This window comes from Rhinopithecus roxellana, chromosome 9, assembly GCF_007565055.1.
Source record: "Rhinopithecus roxellana isolate Shanxi Qingling chromosome 9, ASM756505v1, whole genome shotgun sequence".
NCBI classification, from domain to species: domain Eukaryota; kingdom Metazoa; phylum Chordata; class Mammalia; order Primates; family Cercopithecidae; genus Rhinopithecus; species Rhinopithecus roxellana.
In genome coordinates, this window is record NC_044557.1 from 111,066,068 (window position 1) to 111,090,198 (window position 24,131).

Below are 24,131 nucleotides of genomic sequence, written 5' to 3' on the forward strand. Positions count from 1 at the left end.
ACAGCGTGGTGTTATCCTCACTGCGGAACTTATACCAAAGCTGTGTGTTTTTACAAATGTATTAAATAAAATGCTGCTTAACTACATTGGTGGCTTGACAATGAGTTTAACCTTGAAGCAGCCATATTTTGACCTCATCTAGTATGAAATGGGTAAAGGAGGTGACATTTATTGAGTTTTATTTATGCTAGGCACAGTGATAGGCATTGAAATACACAAATTTCATTTCATCCTCACAATGTTTTATGAAGTGGAAGGTAAGGTGACTTACCTCATGGGGGTGAAGTAACCCAAGGGCAAAGAGGTCTGAATCCAATTGTGACTGCCTTGTCAGGACATAAGTTTGCCTGCTGGTGGTCTAGGTAGTCCCTGGAAGACCTGCTGGAAGTAACTGTGGAGATCTGATGGCCAGGGATGGTCTTGAGTTTTACCTTCACTCTATTCTTTTATTTACATTCATTCAAGTGCAAGAAAAAGTGAACCTGGGGTGAGAAGTCATGGATTCTTGACCAAACATTGTCATTAGCTTGCTGTTTAATGTTGAACAAAACACTCCACTTGTCTGGCCCTCTCTCTTAACATCTGTTGGAATGTTTTGAGCTAAGTTGCGCTGAATCTCCCCTCCAATCCTCCTGGCTGCCTGAGAGTGGGAAATGCATCATAAAAAAGATATTCCACTTGATCTTGGTCTTTAAGGATGTACAAGAGTTTACCAGCAAAGACGGAGAATAATAGCTTTGCTGAGAGAGAAAACAGAATGTTCACTTCTGTATGTATGGTGTGATAGGACACAGTCTTGGGGTATAGTGAGAAGTAAAGTATGTTCTATGGATAAGATACACTATGAGATGGGGACAGAGAGGAAGTTTGGGACCCAGTTGTAAAGTGCCTGGGGATGACAATTTAAGAAGTTATAATTTCACCCTGGATGTAGGAAATCAATGAAAGTCTTTAATGTGAGGAAGTCATCGTCAGAGCTGTATTTAAAAAAAAAGTTTTTCTAATAGCAGTACAGAGGATGGATTGGAGGGAGAAGAAGTGAGATGGGAAAAGCAATAGGTTTTGCATATTAATGTTCCAGAAGAAGATGATGACTAAATTAGCAGAAAAACAGAAAAAAGGAATGAGTTTCTAAAGATATATATGAGAGACAATATGTTCTCTGTCATACTGATCTGAGTTATCTTATATATTTAATATATTCTAAATGTACATTTAAAAATATGTAAAGATGTTTGAAATTTAGATTCATGTTACCATTGGCTATCCTGGTTTAATTGCCAGAATATTTTTTCTTCTTTCTAAATGCATAAACACAATGGTGAGTGTGACAATTCATGGAGCTATAGATTCAGCAAAATGAGATAAGTTACTGTCCAATTTTCTCATGTTCTCTGTATAAAAACCCTCTAACATCTTCTGGTCCAGTAGAGGTAAAAATCATTGCTCCTTCCTTATTAAATGGAGCAAAGGAAAAGGATAAAATCAACCTGGCTTTCCTTAGTAAGTAAAGGGTCAAGTTGGTTGGTTGTTGAAAATACAAATCCACTCTTTATTGTAACTATTTGTTTCTAGGTGAAGTCCATTCTCTGTCCTAAATTAAATGGCAAAATACTTAGATTCAGCAGAAGAGAAGTCGCATGAGATAATACAAAAATAAATCTGCTAAAAGCTTTAATTTCAAGTTCTGCCTGTGGGGCATTAGTTGTGTGACCTTGGGCAAGTCATTTCAGTCTCTCTAAGTCACTTAGTTGCCTTCTTGGTAAATATAGTTCCAAGATCAGTCTCATAAAATTGTTGGGTGGCTCAAATGAAATAATATGTTTACATAGATAGTGTAAGAGATAATTTGTTTACATAGATAGTGTAAGAGAATTTTTTTCTTTGTTAATCCATTATCTTTGAGTACTTTGTAAGCTTCAAATTACTATGCAAAACTTAATTGCTACCATATCTGCATGCCCTGATGGTGTGTTCATAGCCTATCGAAAACCTAGTATCTCAAACCTCCAGAGAGTCATCTTGTTTAACCTGTTTTGTAATTTGGCTCTGAAAGCACATTTTGATGGCGGATGTGGTATTAACAAATGTTCTAGAGAGGAGAGTGGTTTGCCAGGAAGCTTTGCCAATTAAAAGCAAAGTGAAAATTCAGAATTACAGAGATTTAATTTCCTGCTGAATAATTCTCCACAAGCTGTGTAAACTTCTCCTTACTGAACAAATACTCAGAATAAAATACCTTAGATGCTCTTTTCCTTTTTAATAAGAAAATGTTCATATGATTTGCATGTGGAGCCAAGGGAAGAAGAAGGTCTGGCTCTCCTGAGCTGAGTTTCTATAAGTCCTCAGGAATCCTGCTGTGCCCTTGACTTGTGGAGCTTGGAAGGCTGGGTGAAAAGAGCCATTTTTCAAGGGCCTTTTGCCAGCAAGAGCCCCATAGATTGTCTCTGGGCTAGTTCCTTGCAGTCTGCTTAACTCGATACTTTTAAAAATGAATTAACCATTAGTGGAAGATGCTTTAGAATACTGTTTGAGCTCCTACAATGAGCCAGTCCTGAGGTCAAGTGGACAGCAAAACAGACATGATCCTTGACTTTCCAGAACATAGCTTGGAAGGGGAGTCAACCAACAGATGTTCACATACATAAATATAAAGATAAAAATTGTGATAAATGTTAATATTAATGCATCCAAAAAAAGGCTATTTAAGAAAGGACATTTGAACTGGAACGTAGTGTAAGTGGGAGGTGTTCAGCTGCCTCCATCATAGACGAGTGTTCAGGCAGTGGTAGTCTCTGTGCAAAGTCCCTGAAATGGAAACGGCTGGGTGTCCTTGAAAAGCTGAAATGAGGCCAGTATGCAGGAGATAGCATGAGGGAGAATGGTTCAAGAGAAAGAGAAATAGTCAGTTCCCAGATAATAAATCTCCCCTGGACCTAAGCACAGTGGGAATCCATTAAAGGGTTTAAATCAAGGGAATAGCCTGGCCAGATTGTATTTACAAAGATCACTTTCCTGCTGTGTGCAAAACCACTGAAGAGCAAAGTTTGCAAGCAAGGAGAGTAATTAGCAAGCTCTTATAATCATTCTAACAAGTGATGATATTGAGGTGGACTAATGTGGTCACAGAGGTGGTTGGAGAACAGTGTGCAATTTTGAGATATATTTCACAGTCAGGATCTGCATGACTTGATTCTGAATTGGAAGTGAGAAGTGAGGGAGAAAGTTGAGACTCATAGTTGAGTCTCAGATTTCCAGCTTGAACACTAGCTGGGTGGATCATGAAGACATTTACCAACTCAGTTCCATAGAAGAAGGAAGGATTGACGGAAGACCTTAGAGCTGAGCTACAGATCTTAAAAGTCTATTTAACTTTATATTTCATATAGACTTCTTATCGAGTTTGAGCTTCCCAGCACAGTCATAGAGTGCATACTACGTAAGTCTGGAGCTTTCAGCAGAATTCAAGCTTGGAGATGTAAATTCAGCAACTCTTTGGACTATGGAGAGTTTTGAAAGCCATAGTATAATGGGACTCCAGGGCATTGTCACTAAGGAAGTTGGAGCCTCCTTCTGATTACTATGTAAAAATTAATTGAAGAGATTAGGTTAGGAGGACACAGGCCATGATCAGGAAGCTCAAATCGATCATTAAGCAATGAGAGTAATTGAGAATCAGAGCACAGACTTCTGTTGCAGCTCTATCTCTCACATAAAACATATGATAAAATAATAAGCATATACTATGTAACAGGCACCACACAAGACATTTTGTAAACCTTTTTCCAATGTAAACTTTTTAAAAAGTAGATATATATATATATATATACACACACACAGGTTAAGGGGTTGAATAGGTCTACAAAGGCTATTATGAAAACTACTGTTTCCTCTGCCACTATTTCCAGCACCCACTCCTCATAGGCAGCCGCTTTCCATTCTTTTAGCTTTTTCTCTTGATATTTCCATGTGTGTCCTAAATAACCCATTTTATGATGTTAATTCCTGATTTTTTTGTTTGTTTCAGGCGTTGTATTTCACCTGAAAAATGAGAACTTAGCCTTTTTCTTCAGGCTCTTTCTCCAAACACAAAGGCACTGAGAGAATAGACTCTAAAGCTAGACTTGTAGAGTGGAATGCACTTTTAAAAGCTTCCTGGTAGAGTTTGAATTGCCAGTTGCATCTCCAGGTAAAAGAGGTGGCTTGATAGAACGTGAGGGCATAGCAGCAATGTCTCACCTACAGAGGATGCTTCTTACCTGGACAGGAGTGGTAGAAGGCAGTTGTGACAGTGACCACAACACCTTGCATTTCAAAGTTTTGTGTCTTTGCAGTGCATTTTCCCACTGACTTTCTAAATGGCTTCTGACATTCCAGTGAAGTAGGTTGGGCAATATTATTCGTATAAATTTTTCCCTCAAAAAGAAATTGAAGTTAAGAAAATTTGGGTGATTAAGCCAAGATGAGTGACAATTGCAGTTACAGCAATGAGAGAAATCATTGATTGATAGCTATGTTTCAATACTAAATGAACACAGTAATCTTTATGTTTTTAATAAGCAGTATAGAGTACATATGTGTATGTCCATAATAAACGTGTATTTGCATATAAATTATATAGGTATTTAACAGTGTACATATTTCACTGGCTATTAAAACTGTACATGTATATGTATATATTAATACATAGCATAAATTGGTACAAGACTAGAAGAAAATATGTAAAAACTGAAATAGTTTAGTTGGAAAGATCAGATTGTGAGTGGTAGCTTAAAATTATTTTTTCCCTGCTATACTGTAGCTAAGCAAATTAAAATATTTGCTAAGCAAATTAAAAAGTAGTACAACTTAGCAGGCTAAAATAATTTTTTCTTTTCTTTTCTTTTTTTTTCTTTTTTTTTTTTTTTTTTTTTTAAACATGGAGTCTTGCTCTGTTGCCCGGTCTGGAGTGCTGGGGAGTGATCTTGGCTCACTGCAACCTCCGCCTCCTGGGTTCAAGAGATACTCCTGCCTCAACCTCCAAAGTAGCTGGGATTATAGGCATGTGCCACCAAGCCTGGCTAATTTTTGTATTTTTGTAGAGACAGGGTTTCGCCATGTTGCTCAGGCTGGTCTCAAACTCCTGGCCTCAAGTGATCCGCTGGCCTCGGCCTCAGCCTCAGCCTCCGCCTCCTAAAGTGTTGGGATTTCAGGTGTGAGCTACCATGCCCAGCCAAAAATTCAGACTTGTTATTATAAATGCCATGGACTGCTGTTTAGAAATCCATATGAATTAAGTTGTTTTAAGAGGAATTACCAAATGAGCATGAGAGCATAAGAAAGGGTAGGGATAGAATCTTTCCTCATTTTACAATATGCCCTTCTCAATTCCTATTTCATCATATATATAAAAATTGTAATTTTTTGGAGTATGTTAGCTAGTGAATCATGATTATTCATGAATCAGCATGTTAACTCATAGACTGACCATTGCCTGTCACACAGCCACAAGTGCACACCTGCTTAATTCACTGTGCCCTTCTGCAAGGCAGTCGTGAAACTGCTAGCTGGGAGAGAGGCACAGAAAGATCTGTTGCTGTGAATTAATCATGAAGGTGATAATGCCTGGACAAGGGCCTGTATGGGAAAGAGTAAGGCAATAATTCGAAGACATCTATTTTTCCCAAAGAAGTTAGTTGGAAAAATCAGTATTCTGAAAACTGCTTAATATGATTTTTGTTTTTCAAAATTTGGGCAGTGTAGCAGGCATGCCATTGGAAAACAATTGAATTAGCAATTGAAAGCATTGTTGAGAATGCCAAGTCTCTTCCATGTGGATGTCATGTCTATGAAAAATGCAAAGGTGGCTTGGGATGTGAAAACCTGTCTAACCCAAATCCCTGGTGAGAATATAATGCCTCCTTACTAAATATAATTAAATCAAAATGTAATAATAAATTGTATTTAATTTTATAATAATAAATTTATAATAAATCTATACTATTTTTATAAAAATAACTTTATAAAATTATAAATAAATTTGTAGTAATTAATACAATTACTTTTGTTAATATAATAAGTCATAGAAGGCCAAATTGCAACTTTCTAGCATAACCACTAGAACAGTAAATTGAAGAGGAAACTAAGCCTTCCTGCATCATTCCATAATGGATGTGACACACATTCAAATGGCAGTGTCTACTCTGGGTGACACGGTATAACCTGAGCTCTGAATAATTCCAAGAAAATGGCTAGTTCTCCTTTTTTCTCTGTGGTATGCTTATCTCTTGCTGATAAATGCATTATTTATCCTGTAATACTACATGAGTACTTACCAATGAATTCCACCCCCATCTCCAAATAGCAGTATGCTACCCTCTCCACTGTGAAAATTTGATTTGGTGAGGAAGTTGATTGAAGAATATCCAAATGAAAATAATAGGTTCAAGCTTAGAATGATTAAGGAATTTTGCATTTCATCCATTTCTCTTTCTCTATTGTTTTAGAGAACAGTTTTCATCCACTTTGGATTAAAAATTTCATGTCTTATTAATAAGTACTTTATATCCTAATATAAAACTGATATGAAATGTGCATTTCCTTCCTCTTTGTATCAGTGATTACTGGTAAACAGTGGTCAGAAGACTTCCTTCTATGGACTCAGGCTCACTTTGTTCTTCTTATGGGCATTTTTTTTTTTCACATTTCTACAGCGTAAGTAACGAACCTATAGGGGAGTAGATTGATGAAGAGTCACAGCATCATGCTGAATGAAATGGGTACAGAGAACTGTTCAAAGTGGGACCAGTCATCAGAAACAAGTGGCTCCTTAGGCCAGACTCCAAGACCTCCTAAACCAGAACTGAGGAGTGGTTTAGGTTTTTATGGCCCTGGGTTAGTTGAACATAGCTGTGTCACCCACAGGACAGTAGGCAGGAGCATCTGTTCATTTTCACAACAGAACCACCAAGGGATCTTTGACTTAAGACAATCTTGAACTCTAGAGTTAGATGGCAGGAGTACCTCATTTGACCCTGAAAGGATGATAAAGGAAGGCCATTGTATGTTCAGTAGCACAACTGCCATCCAGTGGGTAACGACCTTTGCAGCACTTTGTCCCACAGTGGGTAAGCCTTTCTCCCTTTGTTGTGGTTTTTACAATCATGGAAGAAGGCAAACTGGTGAAGAGAATTAAAATGTTCTCAGCAATTCCTCTCTCAACAGGCTCTTCCAGTCCACCATTTGTCCAGCCAGTGCTATTTTCAGGGTGACTTGTGTTTGTGCTTTTTTTGGGTTTAAAATCCACAGTCTGGCCTATTTCCCTGGCTATTAGCCTCTTCCTTCTTTGCTCTTCCAGCAGAAACAGAGCTGCTTTTTTTCTTTTTCTTTTTTTTAACCTCTGTGACTTCCCAGGGACAAGTGCCCAGTCACACTCCCGTAGTGTGTATTGCTCTTCTATAGGAAAATTAAGATTTAATGTACACACACGTACATACTTACTTACAAGTCCTTGTCGCCAATGGTTGCAGTTTGGGAATTCAAGTTCAATTTTTTTTCATTTTTTATACAACTCTCTTTGAAGGTATAATTGCCAATTACTGAAAGCCATTTTCAATTACTGATCCATTTTCTTGATCAGTCACGTAAGACAATGTGTATGTGTGTGTGTGTGTGTGTGTGTATGTGTGTGTGTGTGTGTTTATTTAAATCTGATGGGCATAGATATAATCCTCCTACCGAAGATGACTGCACACCCTCCCCCTTTTCCCTAATGCAGCTGTTCCCTGTTTACTCTCAAGGAGGCACCATCCTATGCCGTGCCCCTCACAGACTTGAGCATAAGCTACTGAACTTGGATTTGACCATGTTTGTAGATGCTACAGGCTGTGGCTTATTTCGTGCCAGTTATAGTTTCACAAGAAACAATTTATTTGATGTCTTAAAATACCTTGAGCAGGTATGAACGCAGTACCTCTGGCAGGACCATTTTCTGCAGAACATTGGCAAAGCTGAATGGCTTGAGAAAGGTTCAATATTTGAACTTCCTATTGGGAGAGTTGGGCTTGGCACTGTTTTTAAGAGCAACCAAGGAAGTTGGAGGAAGAAATAAAAACAAAGTTGATGATTTGAAGCAACAGGCTAAAGCTTGGGCAGTGTCATACTAGTTAAATTTTCTTCTTAAAAAATCCAAATAATTTTTATTTATTACTCACCTTTTTAAAATTACATCTGCTCTTGAATTATGGAAAGTGATACAATATACATTAAAACATTTGGAAAATTCAGTGAAACATTAAGAAGAAAGTAAAAATCACTTGTTACCCAAATTTTAGAAGTAATTCCTGTTAACATTTTGATACGTGTCTGTGGATATTATACACACATATATATCCATGATGTGCAGCAATATTTATATGCATAATTATATTTGGTTTTACTGGTATGTGTTTATATATATGTGTATAAATTTGCATTGCACATAAGTATATTCATGGTTTTGCTATGTACAATTTCAGTGCATTTGGATTAAAGATGTATTTATATATGAATCCTCTACAATAATTTTAAATAGTTAAGTAATATTCCATCTTCTAATGTATTCTAATTCAATGTTGGGCATTCATGGAATTTCAGATTTTTTATTATCAAAATAATTTGATGAATATAATAGCACATTTATGTTCATTAATGGCTCTATTTCTACAAGAAATATGGTTAGCTCAAAAGGCTTTTTTGTTTTTTAATTCACATTCTTAAATTTCCCATCAAAATTGTTCTTATTGATGTCCCAGCCAAAAAAATTATGTGATACTTATTTCTCCACAGCCTTGCTGACATTTGGTATTAATATTTGTGTTGATAATTTTGTGAGCAACACATTTGTATTTTCTGATTATTATTGAGTTCGAATCACTTTATTCCTACTTGTTTCTTACTTTTTCACCATTTGAACACTTTATGTCTTTTAGCCATTATTCTTTTGGGAATATTTTTTCTTAGTGTTTTGTTTTTTTGTTTTTATACTCCTTATAAGACTGTAGCTCAGATATTTTGCCAGAAAGGGTGAAACAGTCAGTGTTGTCTTTGATTTCACTGGGATGTGACAGACTTTCTCAATTTCATACAGAAGTGTTTTACTAGAATAAATGTCACTATATTTAGCTCTATTACTTAGAATGTAATTCATTCTTATACAACCAATCTTCATTACTCATACACTGTGTATTTGTGAATTTGCTTACTTGATAAAATGTATTCGTAATCCCCAAATACTACTTGCAATGCTTTCACGGTCATTTGCAGACATGCACATGTGCTTACCAGCAAAAACTTTGTTATTTTCAGTATATTTAGTGCCATGTTTTTGGTTTTTTTTTTTTTTTTTTTTTTTTTTTTTTTACATTTTTATGCTTTTCTGTGGTAATTTCTCCATTTAAAATGGTCTCCAAACATTGTACTGAAGTATGTCTGGTGTTCCTAAGTGCAGGAAGGCTGCAAGATGATTAAGGGAGGAATTGTGCATCTTAGATAAGATTATTTCTTTTTCCAGACATGAGTTGTAGTGCTGTTGGTGGTGAGCTCAATGTTAATAAAAATTATATAATGAATAAAGTGTCTTTAAACAAACGCACACATAAAACAAAGTTATGTACTGATGGATTCGTGAAGATATTGCGACCAGAGGTTCACAGGGCAGAAACCTCACCATGTATTTTACTTAGGGGTACTGGTTTCTTATTCAGTGGTTCGTAGCCACTTTACAGAATATAAGTACCACAAATAATAAGAATTGACTGTATATTCTTTAGGGTCATTGGTATTTTGAATCACTGAGCATTCCTCTATTTCTACCAGTTTCTCATGTTTTTTTAACCTTTTGATCTCTCAGCTTTTTTTGAGAGTGTTGCAAATTTGATGCCACACCAGTGATTTGTTATACCTCTAATGAGAATGATCAGCCTTCTGTTTTATTGTTTTAGTGAGTTTCATCTATCCATATCTCTCCTCTCTCCAAGTATTAGTGTAAAGAACCAGGGCAAGTCTTACCAGGGCTTACCAAAGAAACACCATTATGAACTGAATGTTTGTGGATTATTTTGATTTTCATTTTAATTCTTCGATGCATCACAAGGCACTATACCAGAATGATATGCAGAAACGAAAATATTCTCTTCAATTTCTCCAATGTAAACAGTGCTACTGAAGAGTATTTCAATCAGCAAGATAAAGTGTAATTTTCTCCTATAATAGAGTTATTTATATATACTCCATTATGGTCCCACTCTTAGAAACTGAAGGTCACTCAGTATCCTTAAAATTAATTGATCCACAGCAACATTACTCTTTGAGTATGGAGTAAAGTTGGGGGTAGGAGGCCAGGAAAGGCATCCATGATTTTCTTTTACCAAAAGAAACTCACCTTTATTGATTATTAATAGGTATTTAAGTATATTATCTTAATGATTACAAACCCCGAATGGTATAGGCATTTAGAGAGTCAGTGTAAGAGCTGGTCTTTGGAGGCAACAAAAGCTTATATTTGGATCTGGACTCTGGTACTCATAAAAATCGTAATTGGGTGTAGTTTATAAGGTTATTGTGATCATTACATGAATTAATCCATGTAAAACATCTAAAGGAGCTTCTGACACATAGGAAAAAATAAGTGTTACTTTTATAACTATAATCTTGATTCAGGTGAAGAAAATAAAGCCCAGAAAGATGGAGTAACTCATTCAAGGTCATACAGCAAGTAAATGGAAGCCCCAAGACAGATCAAGTTGGTCTGTTTTTAGAGTCTTCATTTTTCCTGTACCATTTACTATTTTTCAAGACAGTAAATATTGTAAACCTATATTCGTGTTATAACTGCATGCGCTGCAGGATTTCAGAAAGGCAAGCATCAGTGTCTTCAAAGTGATTACCTCTCAATCATGATAAAATTAAATGATCATGCATTTAAAAGGATTACTGGTATTATGTAAATGTTTACATACTTTCTCTGAAATGATGGCCTTCTGCTAGTTTCCTCCTTCACTTTTGTGCCTGTCACCTGTTTACCCTGCTGTGTAGCATGAATCTGCTATTAGTGCTGGCAGTTGAGATCCCTTTGACCTTTTCAGCTTGAGGGTTGGACTGAGGCATTTTCTCAGGGGGTAGAATTTGCTGTGCCATGATCCTGTGCTCCTTGGGGTGGGTAATTCATGAAACCCATTTTGAAATCAGCTGTTCACCAAACACAGAAACTTCCTGTATGTCCCACCTTACAGATATTACAAAAGAAATCTAGTTGTTATGGAGGTATTGGAAAATGCTTCCTAAATCCTAAAGGCCATCTTTGTGGCTAATGTAGCCTTCTCCCCAGCCTTCTAATTTAATGAGTGGGGCTGTAGAATAGCCAAAAGACTACAGGCTATAAATACCATAGTTCTGGCTACTTAATACATGAGAGACCTGAGGAAAATTACTTAATCTCTGATTAGCAAATTTGTCATCTTGAAAATAGTCTAATGATGACTATGATTTAGAACAGTTGCACAGACTTACTGGGATAACACATAAAAGCACTCACCTACGGATGTGTATTTTAAAGATACTCTGTTTATCTTCTCATTGTGATTCCCACAGTCACGTGTGTGCAGAGCATGTTTTCTCTTTCTCAGAAGGTCTGATGAAACCGCAGCCTTTTTAAAGATTCAATGACAAAAAGAAAACCAGGATCCAGGAAGGAACTAACAGAAGGTATCACTTCAGACTAAAAGATTCTTAGGTAAAATGATGAGCTGAGAAATTTTTCCTGAATGCAATGATTGATTGCTGACTCTGATTTCCACATTTAGGAAAGTTCTTCTTGTTGTGGGAGCATAATTATAATGGACAAAGTATATAGATATGCTGTTTCTACTATCATGTAAGTTTCACACTCACATGACTTGGACTGTATGTGCATAAAATAGAACACATCAATAATCAATGTAGTCACCTTAGTGGAAAAAAGAAAGAGGGTTTATTTTAGCATCATGTGTTTACATATTTACACATGTACTCCAATACATGTGTAAACATGTGTAAACAAAATATTGGAACAATATTATTCCAATAATATCTCCCAAAGAATAATGTTATTGGGGAAACAATAATTCTTACACAGAATTAGAGGTTGAGCACCTCTAATCTGAAAATTCAAAATTTGAAATGCTCTAAAATCTGAAACTTGATGAGCACTGATACTATGTCACAAGTGGCAAATTTCACACCTGACCTCATGTGATGGGTCATAGTCAAAACACAGGTACATATCACACAATTGATTCAGCATTCTCCAGGGAAAAAAAGCCCTCCCAGTCCCCTTTGGCTATGATGTATTTTTTCTGTGCATGCCCAGATTCCCCCATGCAAATATGCCCCAGAAGTGTAATAAAATGGCGTGTGTGCAGGCTGAACATGCCAATGGTAGGTTCACAAGGATGATCCACATGGGACCAAGACCTATGCACATTACTCATTGTGGATTTTTTTTTCTTATTCTCTTGTCTGTGGTATAAAAATGTTGAAAATGTCTACAAATATCCATATGGGTAATGATAAGAAAAGAGGAAGCATTTATGATGATGTATAGCACAGACAGTCAAGCTATAGGAGAAATCGGACAGTGGTATAAATGTAAAACACCTCATAGGACAGTATGGTGTTGGAATGACCACTCTGTATGACTTGAGGAAACAGAAGTACACAGTTGTATAGTTTTATGCTGAAAGTGATGTAGAAAAATCAATGAAAAATACAACAACACTGCATAAAGCTAAAAACAAAGATCTCCGTTGTGTGTTGAAAGAGTAGGTTCATCAGCACTGCAGTGAATACGTGGCACTCAATTGTATACTGATCATGAAACAAGCAAAGATCTATAACAGTGAACTCAAGATTGAAGGGAACTGTGAGTATTCAGCAAACACTGCAGAAATTTAAGAAAAGACATAATTTATTTTTTTTTAAGACTTGTGGTGATAAAGCATGTACTAATTATGAAACAGTAGAAAAACTGATGGATGAGTTTGCCACTGATGAAAATATGTTGCCAGAACAAGTTTATAATGCAATGAAGCATCACTGTTTTGGGGTTATTGCCACAGAAAACCATTGACTACAGCTGATGAGACATCCCCTACAGGAATTAAGGATGCCAAGGACAGCTTTACTGCTGAGATGTGCTAATGCAGCAGGCATGCCTAAGTGTAAATTGCTGTGATGGGCAAAAGCTTGCATCCTTCCTGTTTCCATGGAGTGAATTTCTACCAGTCCATTATTGTGCTCACAAAAGATATGGATCACCAAGGACAACTTTTATTTTTATTTTTCTTTGAGATAGGGTTTCACTGTGTTGCCTGGGCTGGAGTGTGGTGGTATGATCACAGCTCCCTGGAGCCACAAACTCTCAGGCTCAAGTAATTTTTCCGCCTCAGCCTCCTGAATAGCTGGTACTATAGGCATATGCCACTATGCCTGGATAGTTTTTTTTGTAGAGAATGGGGTCTCACTATGTTGCACAGGTTAGTCTTGAACTCCTGTACTCAGGTGATCCTACCACCTTGGCCCTCAAAATGCTGGGATTACAGGTATGAGCCACCAAACTTGGCCGGATATCTTTTCTTACTGTTTTCACAAACATTATGAACTAGCAGCTCTTGCTTACTGCTGGGAAGCTGGACTGGATGATGACTGCTATATTCTGTTATTACTTCACAACTGTTCTCATCCTTTAGCTGATATTCTCATAAAAAATACTTGTGTCATGTCCTTTTCCCCAAATGTGACTTCATTAATTCAGCCATGTGATCAGGGTATTCTCAGATCAATGAAGAGTAAATATAGAAAACACTTTCTTGAACACCATGCTAACGACAGGGAAGAGAGGCACGGGCATAAAAGGTTTTCAAACAGTCTAGCATGTAGGATGCCATATATGCTGTTGCAACACTTAGAGCACGACTGAAGACATAGTTGTATATGCCTTGGACAACCTCTGATTTGAGACTATGTTTGGTAATGATGAACAATGTGGTAGCTTTGAAGGATTCTGCATTTCAAGTAAGAAAAAAAAAACGATGTCTTACCTTCTTATGTAGTAAGCAAATGTTATACCTTCAGAGTCCATTAGTAATCTGGAAGAAGTGGATACCAAAGAAGTTTTTTTGTTTGTTTGTTTGTTTTTGAGATGGAGTCTTGCTCTGTTGCCCAGGCTATAGTGCAGTGGCGTGGTCTCGGCTCACTGCAACCTCTGTCTCCTTGGTTCAAGCAATTCTCTGCTTCAGCCTCTTGAGTAGCTGGGATTACAGGTGCCCATCACCATGCCTGGCTAAGTTTTTTTATTTTTAGTAGAGACAGAGTTTCACCACCTTGGCCAGGCTAATCTTGAATGCCTGACCTCGTGATCCGCCTGTTTTGGCCTCCCAAAGTGCTGGAATTACACCAAAGAAGTTTTCAACCTCGACAATGAGGCTCCAGTTTTTCATTCATTGGTTGGTGGTAAAATTGCTGAAATGGTTTTGAATCAAGGTGATTGTGATAACAGCAATGATGAAGATGACATCGTTAACACTGCAGAAAATGTGCCTGTAGACAAGGTGGTGAAAAAGTGTCATGGGCTTAGTGAAGGGCTAGAGCAGCAAGCATTCATAACAGAGCAAGAAATCTTGTCAGTTTATAAAGTCAGAGATGTCTAAGACAAAAACTATTGTTAGGAAGACCAGTGACTTGGGAGAAAAAATTTAAAGAGCCACCCAGCAGAATGCTTCCTCATTCCTAAACTGCTCTGATGTTTCTTTTCACCTAAAACCAAAATACAGCGTACGGTAACCTTTTAACTAAAACCCAGCATAGTAGGTGGAGACTGAAAGCCTCCCTTTGCCTGTTGTCACTGTTGTCTAACAGCTGCTGCAGGTACTCTGGGGATGACACTATGCTGGTTAGTTACCCTGAACACATTTTTATTTCCTGTATTAATGGTATGTTTTATATATTTATATTTACATATATATAATTTATTTTTATTTTATGTATTTATTTTTGAGACAGAGTCTTGCTCTATCACCCAGGCTGGAGTGCAATGGCGTAATCTCAGCTCACTGCAACCTCTGCCTCCTGGGTTCAAGCGATTCTCCTGCCTCAGCCTCTCGAGTAGCTGGGACTATAGACACATGCCACCATGCCTGGCTAATTTTTTTTATTTTTAGTAGAGACAGGGTTTCACCATGTTGGCCAGGCTGGTCTCGATTTCCTGACCTCGTGATCCGCCTGCCTTGGCCTCCCAAAGTGCTGGAATTACAGGCGTGAGCCACTGTGCCCGGCCTGTATATTGTGTTTTTTACTGTTAAGTACTTATATGTGAATAAGTGTAAGAAGTTACTGCTTATCAGTAGCATATAAATTCAGAGTTAGGAAAAATGGTGATGCCAAACAACTACAGATCGTCCACATGGGTGTCTGAGATAGTGACACCTTTGTTTTCTGATGTGCACGAACTGTGTTTCATGCACAAAGGTATTAAAACTGTTGTATAAAATTAATTTCAATTGATGTGTATAAGGTATAAAACATAAATTAATTTTGTGTTCAGATTCAGTTCTGTCTTCAAAATATCTCATACATATGCAAATATTCCAAAATCCAAAAAATTTGAAACACTTCCAGTTCCAACCATTTCATATCAGGGATACTCAACATGTGGCTGGTTTTAGAAATAGGACGTGATCCTCAAATAACTAGATAAAGATGAAGACAAGCATCTTTCAAGAGAGTGTACTTAGAGATGTAGGAAATAATTGCCTGTAGAATCTTAAATATATACTCATCTCTGGCATCCAGCCTCATAATTTCTTATTTGATAAATGTGGATAAGGCCTCAGTACCTGTATTTCATTTTGTAGCAGCTTCATTGCTATAATTCAAGCTACCAAGTGGATTCTAGAATGCACATATGACTCTTGATTTAGGTCAGCAATATATATGTTGCTTATCCATGTTCAATATCCATTCTTTTCTATCTTGTTCTATGATGGGGGAAGTTGATCTCTAGAAGTATTTATTCCTTTGCTCCTTCCCTGTTGAAAGTTTCAGTTCCAGGCATCCCTTAAACTCTCTAGGATATGCTAAGGTCTCCCTCCTTCAGGCCCTGGAGTTGTAATGGCTTTTCACTGCTCATGGACCAGGATATATATATTATTTCTAACCCCAGGGCACTTGGTTTTCTTAAACTCAATCAATACCTTGTGTATCAGCTTACTGGGGGATAGGTTGTACAGACATTTGCTCAAAAGTTATTCTGTATGTCTGTGAGAGTGTTTCTGGGTGAGATTAACATTTGAATCAGTGCAGTAAACCAGATTAGCCTCCCTAATATGGGTGAACTTCATCCAATCAGCTGAAGGCCTGAATAAAACAAAAAGACTGCATAATGGGAAACTTCTCCTGCTTGACTCCTTGAGCCGCGGCATTAGTGCTTTCTTGACTTCAGACTCATTCTGAAACATTGGTTCTTCCTGGGTCAGCAGCCTGCTGGCTTTGGACTGAAACTTACACATTTGGCTCTCTTAGTTCTCAGGCTTTTGGTCCCAGATGGGAACTGCAAATAGGCTCTCCTGGGCCTCTAGCTTACTGGGTGCAGATCTTGGGACTTCTTAACCTTCATAATCACATGAGCCAAGTCATTGTAATAAATCTCATATGTGTATATATAGATATTATATATTGTATAAAATTACCTTCAGGCTATATGATTAAAGTGCACATAAAACACACACATATACACACACATATATACTATTGGTCTGTTTCTATAGAGAAACTTGACTAATATATCCTGTAAATACTTCCTTTATTAAATTCTCCTCAAGTATCACATTTGGTGTGTAAAATGTGGTGATTAGTTCTTTCAAGACCCTGCCTGATACATATACTGCAGTCCAATGAGCAATAACTAATCAGTTACTCCATAACTTTTGTTTTGACTTTTGACTATATTTTATAAAAAATTCAATAAACCTATAAGAGTTGATATCATTGACATTACAAAATGATTTGTATTTCTATGCCAAAAAAAAAAAAATCTACTGAGGAGTTTTACAAGAATTTTTGGAGCAATCGATTTCCTTCAAGAGGGAAGTAAGACTTTTAAAAATAGAAATTAGCTTCTTTCTAAACGTGTTTTGCCTTATTTTTCCTAAGTTCTAAAAGTAAGGGTAGATTTTGCTTCTTCACATTTATTTCCATTTGTTTGTTGTCAGCTCTTCTAGTGCAGTGGTATGTGTGGGTCTTAGTGAAAACAGCTTAATTCCCAGTAGAAAGAATGTCCAATTGTTTTAATTTCGTTTATCACAGCTGTTAAGCAGCTCTTTTATCTTTGCAGTGGATCAACTTTTGTTGCGTTTGAAATCCTTCAGAATGAAATTTAGTTCACAAAAAGAATATTGACCTTGGAACACACAGGTGCTGATTGGGTGGAGTAGGGAGATAGACTGACCACTCCATTGAGGGCTCTGGTGACTGGAGTTGTTGATCTCCTTGGAAAAAACCTCATTACTCTCCCTGGTTCAACTCTAGTTGGCTCATTACTCTCCCTGGTTCAACTCTAGTTGGCTTAAATTCTGTCCAGTATGAATCCCCATATTTTTCTTTATTTCTTTTTCAGAAGTGGCAAAGTTAGTTCAAGCAATGAAGGTGAGCACAGTTCTCTCAGCTTAAGTGATCAATGGTCTCCATTTGCCATACATATTACTGAACAGAGTTATTTTGTCTCTTTGTGTTTATTTTCTCCATACATAAAAACCTAACTTTTCTACTTCAAAGAAGTCTATGCAAAGATAGGCATAGACTCTGGATATTAGAAAAAGTAGGAATTAAGCTATTATCTAATGTAAATGTTCTCATTCTGAGAGACACAGGTGGGCATTAGGTGTCTGTGAACCCCTGGATTTAAATGTGTAAATATGTGATGTGTAGGGGGAAGAAGTTGGAAAATCCAGAAAAGCAACTGGTTGGTTGGTTTCACATATAGCTCTCTTTGAATCCTTGTCTTCCACATAGGAATCTAGGGATCTCCTGAGGAAAAGAAGAGTAGAATCAGGTCACATACATACACATACACATACACATACACATACACATACACATACACATACACATACACATACACACCCTTGATGAATAAGGTTCAAGTGATATTGTCCAACCCGTATGGGATTCAAGGAGTGATAAGAAATTGGTCACTCTATTACCTGTTTAGAACAAAAAGGCCTCTCTCTTGATAATTGGGGTACTCCATGCAGGCCCATCTCTGTCAACAGTAATAACCTTATTTATGTTCTGTTTCCTTTTTCTCTCAGTCCCTCGGTCCCTTCAACCTCTTCTCTTTCTCCAAAGTTCTCGTCTCCTTTTTTGTTTTGGCATTTCCTCTTGTTCATGATTATTCTCTAGTTCTCTTCTGGAGAGGAAAAGGAAACCAGTTTTTGTACAGAGAGAAGAATGAAAGGCAAGACACCAGGAATCCTGGCTTCTGGGTGAAATACCTAAAGACAATGAGACACTGAGCTTCCTTACCAACCAAATGATTAAATTATAACAATGTCTGTTTCATGATTAACTTGATCTTAGAATATACATGCCAGCCTCTAGGAAATAATGAGAAAACATAAGAGGAGAAACATTTGTCCAGCTTTGTGTATTATTCTGTTGAAAGGTTTACCTATCTCAAAAGAATATATGACCTGAAAGGGTTTGAGTATCACTGCTTAAATGGAAAATTTTCTTGTTACAGATAAGAAAACAGGTATTCAGAAAAATGGAGAGAATTGCCCAAACTCACACAGGAAAATACAGAAAGGTGGAGCAGAGCTATCATCCACATTCTCAGACTGTGTTTGTCATTCCAGTGCTCTTTCTAAAATACACTAAAGACTCTAATATCATGTGTTAAAGGAGGATGAAAAACAACTTCTTGAGGAAGATGATTTCTTTAAGAACCAATCCACCGGGGCCTGCCGTGGGGTGGGGGGAAGGATAGCATTAGGAGATATACCTAATGTAAATGACGAGTTAATGGGTGCAGCACACCAACATGGCACATGTATACGTATGTAACAAACCTGCACGTTGTGCACATGTACCCTAGAACTTAAAGTATAATAAAAAATTTGAAAAAAGAATATATCATCTATTCTTCATAAAAAATATCTAATTCATTTTCTTGTTAATATGCATTTTTCAAAATTGATTGCTAAGAAGTGAATGACTTTTTAGAGGATTTTTGGTGGGTTTATCAGAATCAGTTAAAAAAATTCTACCCATAATTGAAAGCTCTAGTTAAGCCTCATGTGCTTAACTAGAGCCTTCTCATGCTTACTTCAGCAGCACATATACTAAAATTGGAATGATACAGCAATTAGCATGGCCCTTGCACAGTGATGATGCACAAATTTGTGAAGTGTTCCATATAAAAATATATAAAATTTAAATTTAAAAATATAAAAATTGAAAGAAAAGAACCTATCCTTAACAATTTCTCAGGGATTCAAGTTAAGGTTCTGGTTAACAGAGGACATAAGACTTTTTCTAATAAGACCTAAGTCAGAACCCTACCTCCTTTCCCCAATTAGGGAATAAAATTTTGGAACTAGTTAGTTTTTTAGGGAAGATAGCTATAAGTAATAGTTACAAATGAGCAGCATCCCACTATTTAATCAATAATGGGAACTCAAGAGTGTCACCTTTTGTCTTGAGAGCAGGGGCCAAACAATGGTTTGTAAGTGGGAGGGAGAGAGGAGAAGAAGAGAATTTCATTTTCTTTTTTCTGGCTTAAATTCCAACAGACAGACACAAATTGATAAAATATTCATTTGTTTTCCACTCATGACCCATAGTTCTATGTTTTTAATGGATGCATATTGTAATTCGCACACATAATCACAATTACAGACCTGTATAGAAGCAAATTTGAAGATATTACCACTGCTAAAGCTCCTCAGTGATAACTCTTAACTCACTGATCTCTGATAAATCAGGCATCTGTAATGCTTCCCAAAGTTAGCTAGTGTGCCTAGAACTACTTTTAGTGCTACTCCATTTTACAACAAAGCACTTTTTTTTTCTTAGATCATAGCTTTCATTGGAACTACTTTTTGATTGCATAAGAGTCCCTAAACTAAAAAAATGTTTACTTCCCTGCTGCTTTCTATCTGTGAATCAGTTGACTAAGGCATATTTGAAACTTCCCAAACTACTACTGCGTTAGTGCCTAAGGCACATGTGTGCAGAGTGACTAGATATACTTTACCCATGCATCTGTCTGAGTATAGCTGAGTCGTACTCAAGTGATACAGGCTGGTCCTACTAAGCAAATTTATTCTGGCTAGAACTGAATGGTTCACATACACCACTGGAGCAATGTCCAAGATTTGTCTGATTCTTCCAGCTGCCTCCAGAAATTACATGCCAACCACAATGCAATACGACTATGCAGATCACAGAGGGCTGTCAGAATGTGAACTGGGCATCATTTACAGAATGACTGAAATAAGATGGTTTCTTAAATGCTTTATATGACCCCACTTCTTCCTCTTTATATATAGACACCTTTTTCAGGAGTCTCTCTAACAAGGAAAGAAAGGCTTAGGCCATGACCTAATGCTTTGGTAGGAAGATCCAGGGCTGGGACGATACCACTGGTGCTCAGGGCATTGCTGGTTGACACCTCGTGATCCAGGATGACTTCTTGATTTCTCAGGACCTCTACAAATTTTATTTTAGTGGTCCTTCTAGAGATAATATAAACCCCTAATTTATCACTGTATACCTTGAATTCATATAATATCATTTCACTTATGTAGTAAGAGTCTTACAGCAATGTTTCAATTTACACTTCTTTTTTTTTGTACTATTGTCATGTATTTTATTGCTATAAATTATAAACCCTAGGTAATGTTGTTATTTTTGCCTTCCAAGAGCCAACTGACTTTTAAATAATTTTTTTAAAAAGAAAACTGGTTCTTATTTTTTCTTACATACTGATCATTTCCATTGTTTTTTATTCCTTCCTATAGATTTATATTTCTATCTTATATTTTATTTTACCTTTCTCTGAATAACTTTCTTGAGCATTTTTCTGTAACGTGGTATTACAGAGAACAAAGTCTCTAAGCGTTTATCTAGGAATGATTTTATGTTGTCTTCATTGTTGAGGTATTTTTTCCCCTGGATATAGAATTCTAGGTTGACAGTTCTTTTCTCTCACCTCTTTAAAGAAAATGTTCTCTTGTTTTGTGGCCTCCATAGTTTCTGGGGAGAAGTCAGCTTTATTACTGTTACTATTTCTCCAAATGTCATGTGCTCTTTTCCCTTGGTTTCCTTTAAGATTTTTCTTTTATTTATTTATTTATTTTTTAACAGTTTGACTATGATGTGCCTATGTGTGGTTTTCTTTGTGTTTCAATTGCTCAGGCTTCCTGGATTAGTGGTGTGCTGTTTCTGAACAGTTTTGGGAATAAAATCAGGCAAAATTTTTTGAAGTATTTTTTATGCCCTATTACCTTTGCCCTCTCTTTCTGGGATTACAATTATATATGTGTTAAACAACTTAACACTCACCTGCTTGTCATTGAATGCTTTAATTCTTACCATTTTTAAATTATTGTTTAACGTGCTTCAATTTGAAAATTTTCTATTGACTTGTCTTCAAGTTCACTGGTATTTTCTCCTGTTGTGTCTAGTTTGCTTAAAATACCATCCAGCAAATATTTCATTTCTGTTGCTAAACCATAATTCTCAGCAAACTAACACAGAAACAGAAAACCAAACACCGCATGTTCTCACTCATAAGGGGGAGTTGAACAATGAGAACACATGGACACAGGGAGGGGAACATCACACACTGGAGCCTGTTGGCGGACCAGAGGTCCAGTCACAAGTAACAAGCCACTAGTCAGCTGCTTCAGGAAAACCACCCTCTTGCCCCTGTGGCGTCCAGTGAGGATGGTCAGAATGGTCCCGGGGGTAATGCTGGCTCGCAGTTTTCTCATGTGCTGACTGAAGGGTTTTTTGCCGTGGCTCAACAGCTTTCGAGGCACATCTTCAGTAGGATAATATCTAGGCATTTTGCAAAGTTTAACCACCCGGGTACCGCCGTTCTTGTCACCACCAACTGGTTTTGTAAGAGTTGCAAGAACCTTCTTCTTCTTTTTCTTTTCAACCTTGGATTTAGCAGCTGAGTACTTCCTCTTGTACATGGCCTTTCTGGACTACATGGCAGATCGGGAATACTTGCCGATTCCTCTGACAAGGACAGGGTTGCGGCTGCAATGGGGCTTCCCCTTCTTGGGCTTCTTAGCCGTGAGGTTACCCTTTTTCGCCTTGCCACCAGCATCAGCCTTCTTGCTTGGGGTTTCTTCTCTTTAGTATCTGGCTTCTCAACTTTTTCACCCGCCATCTTGCAAGATGGGAAAGAGCTGAAGTCCTTATTTCTTAGCCCGATCTGGAGCACTGGGGGGCATTTGTAGTTTTATTCTTATTAACTCTTTTTTCTTTTTATCATAGGCCATGTTTTTGCAAATCTAAAGATACTTTATCTGACTATTTTAGATTATGTGTTTTAGAGACTTTGGATCCTGTTATAATTCCCTGGGGGGTGTTGAATCTTGTCTTGGGCTCCTTGGAGTCTCATCCCATGCATACAGTGTTCAGGGTCCACAAAGAAAATGACAAGGCCATTGAGCGAAGTTTGCATCCAGATTTTGTAGGTCCCCCTCTGTGAATCCTTTCTTTCTTACACTTTCTTAAACTCCGTTCACTTCCAGCTATGCTGGCAGGCTCACATTCCACCGTCTGACTTCTGAGACCGGTAATGCCATCTATGATTTTCCTTTTGGTTCTCTACTTTAACTGCACTGTAGACAAGGAAATGCCCTCAGCAGGATCAGAAGGAGGGTAAGAAAGGCAGGCAGCTAGGTTGTTAAGGTATGAGGAGGCATTCTTTCTCAGGGTCATGAAGAGCAGGGTCGGGACTTGACAGCATGTGCCTCCTTACATTTTACACCCCAGGTGCCTCTCATTCTTACTTTATTCTCAGCCCTGTCTGACCTTCAGAGAAAAAAACTACATAAACCAGAAAAGGGAAAATAAAACTACAAAAGAAGACAAGAAGAGAGCAAGAAAGAAACTAAAGAAACATCTCCCTTTCCTAATAAAAATCTACTTTAAAAACTTCATTATATATCCATGTATCTATACAGCGCGCACTCTCACTCTTGCGCTCACTCACGCTCCTCTCTCTCTCTCTCTCTCTCTCCCTCTCTCTCTCTCTCTCTCTCTCTCTCTCTCTCTCTCCCTCTCTCTCTCTCTCTCTCTCTCTCTCTCTCTCTCTCTCTCTCTCTCTCTCTCTCTCTCTCTCTCTCTCCTCTCCCTTCTCTTCTCTCTTCTCTCTCCACAAACAGAAAGAGAGCTGAGGGAGACTATGAATTAAAGATTTCAGTGGATTTGGGGCAAAAGAAAGCAGTTGGATAAGTGGGACGTGTCTTGCGTTTTGCAGAAAGCTGAAATGCATTCCAGGGCCTGTAGAGAAAATGAAAATTAGAAGCAAGGCTATTTGAATCATAGAACCCTGAAAAAGCTGGGCAGGAAGGAGCGAGAGACACCACTAAAATCGGGGTAGGAAGTCTGTGTAATAATTAGTTAAACCTTAGCATCCCTCCTGCTTTCCCAAATAGATGATCATTTTCCTAAATACTTCAGAAGACACAGGATGTTATTCCTATGGAGAGGTGAGGATGCCCTGTCTTTGGCCAGAGGTTAAGCACTGTATAAGAAGTAGGAGGATTGAAAGAACATGTATCTCTAGTGGGGATGTTCTTGGCCCTCTTTTAATACTCGTCATCCAGCATGCTGGCAGCCAGCCTTACATATCTCTTGGCAAGGAGCTGGAAGATTCTTCTCTGGAGAAGCTGGTCCAAGAGGAACGCCTACAGATACTAACATTTGAAAATATTCCAATGAGATGGTCAGGACCTGGCCAGATTTACAACAACAATCTGAGACCTAAACCCACTTATCTCAGAAACTAATAAACCAAATAGGAGAAAAAAAAAAAGACTTGAATTATATGAGAAACA

At 37.5% G+C, this 24,131-nt stretch overlaps 1 non-coding gene and 1 pseudogene across 1 annotated transcript; one reads left to right on the top strand and one right to left on the bottom strand.

The window, feature by feature from the left end:
* LOC104657293 overlaps positions 1–22,453 on the bottom strand; it is a 164,213-nt pseudogene extending 141,760 nt beyond the window's left edge.
* On the top strand, positions 19,368–19,471 carry LOC115899777. The gene has a single exon (XR_004059382.1). It is a non-coding gene; the product is annotated as a U6 spliceosomal RNA (small nuclear RNA).
* Positions 22,454–24,131: the final 1,678 nt, after the last annotated feature.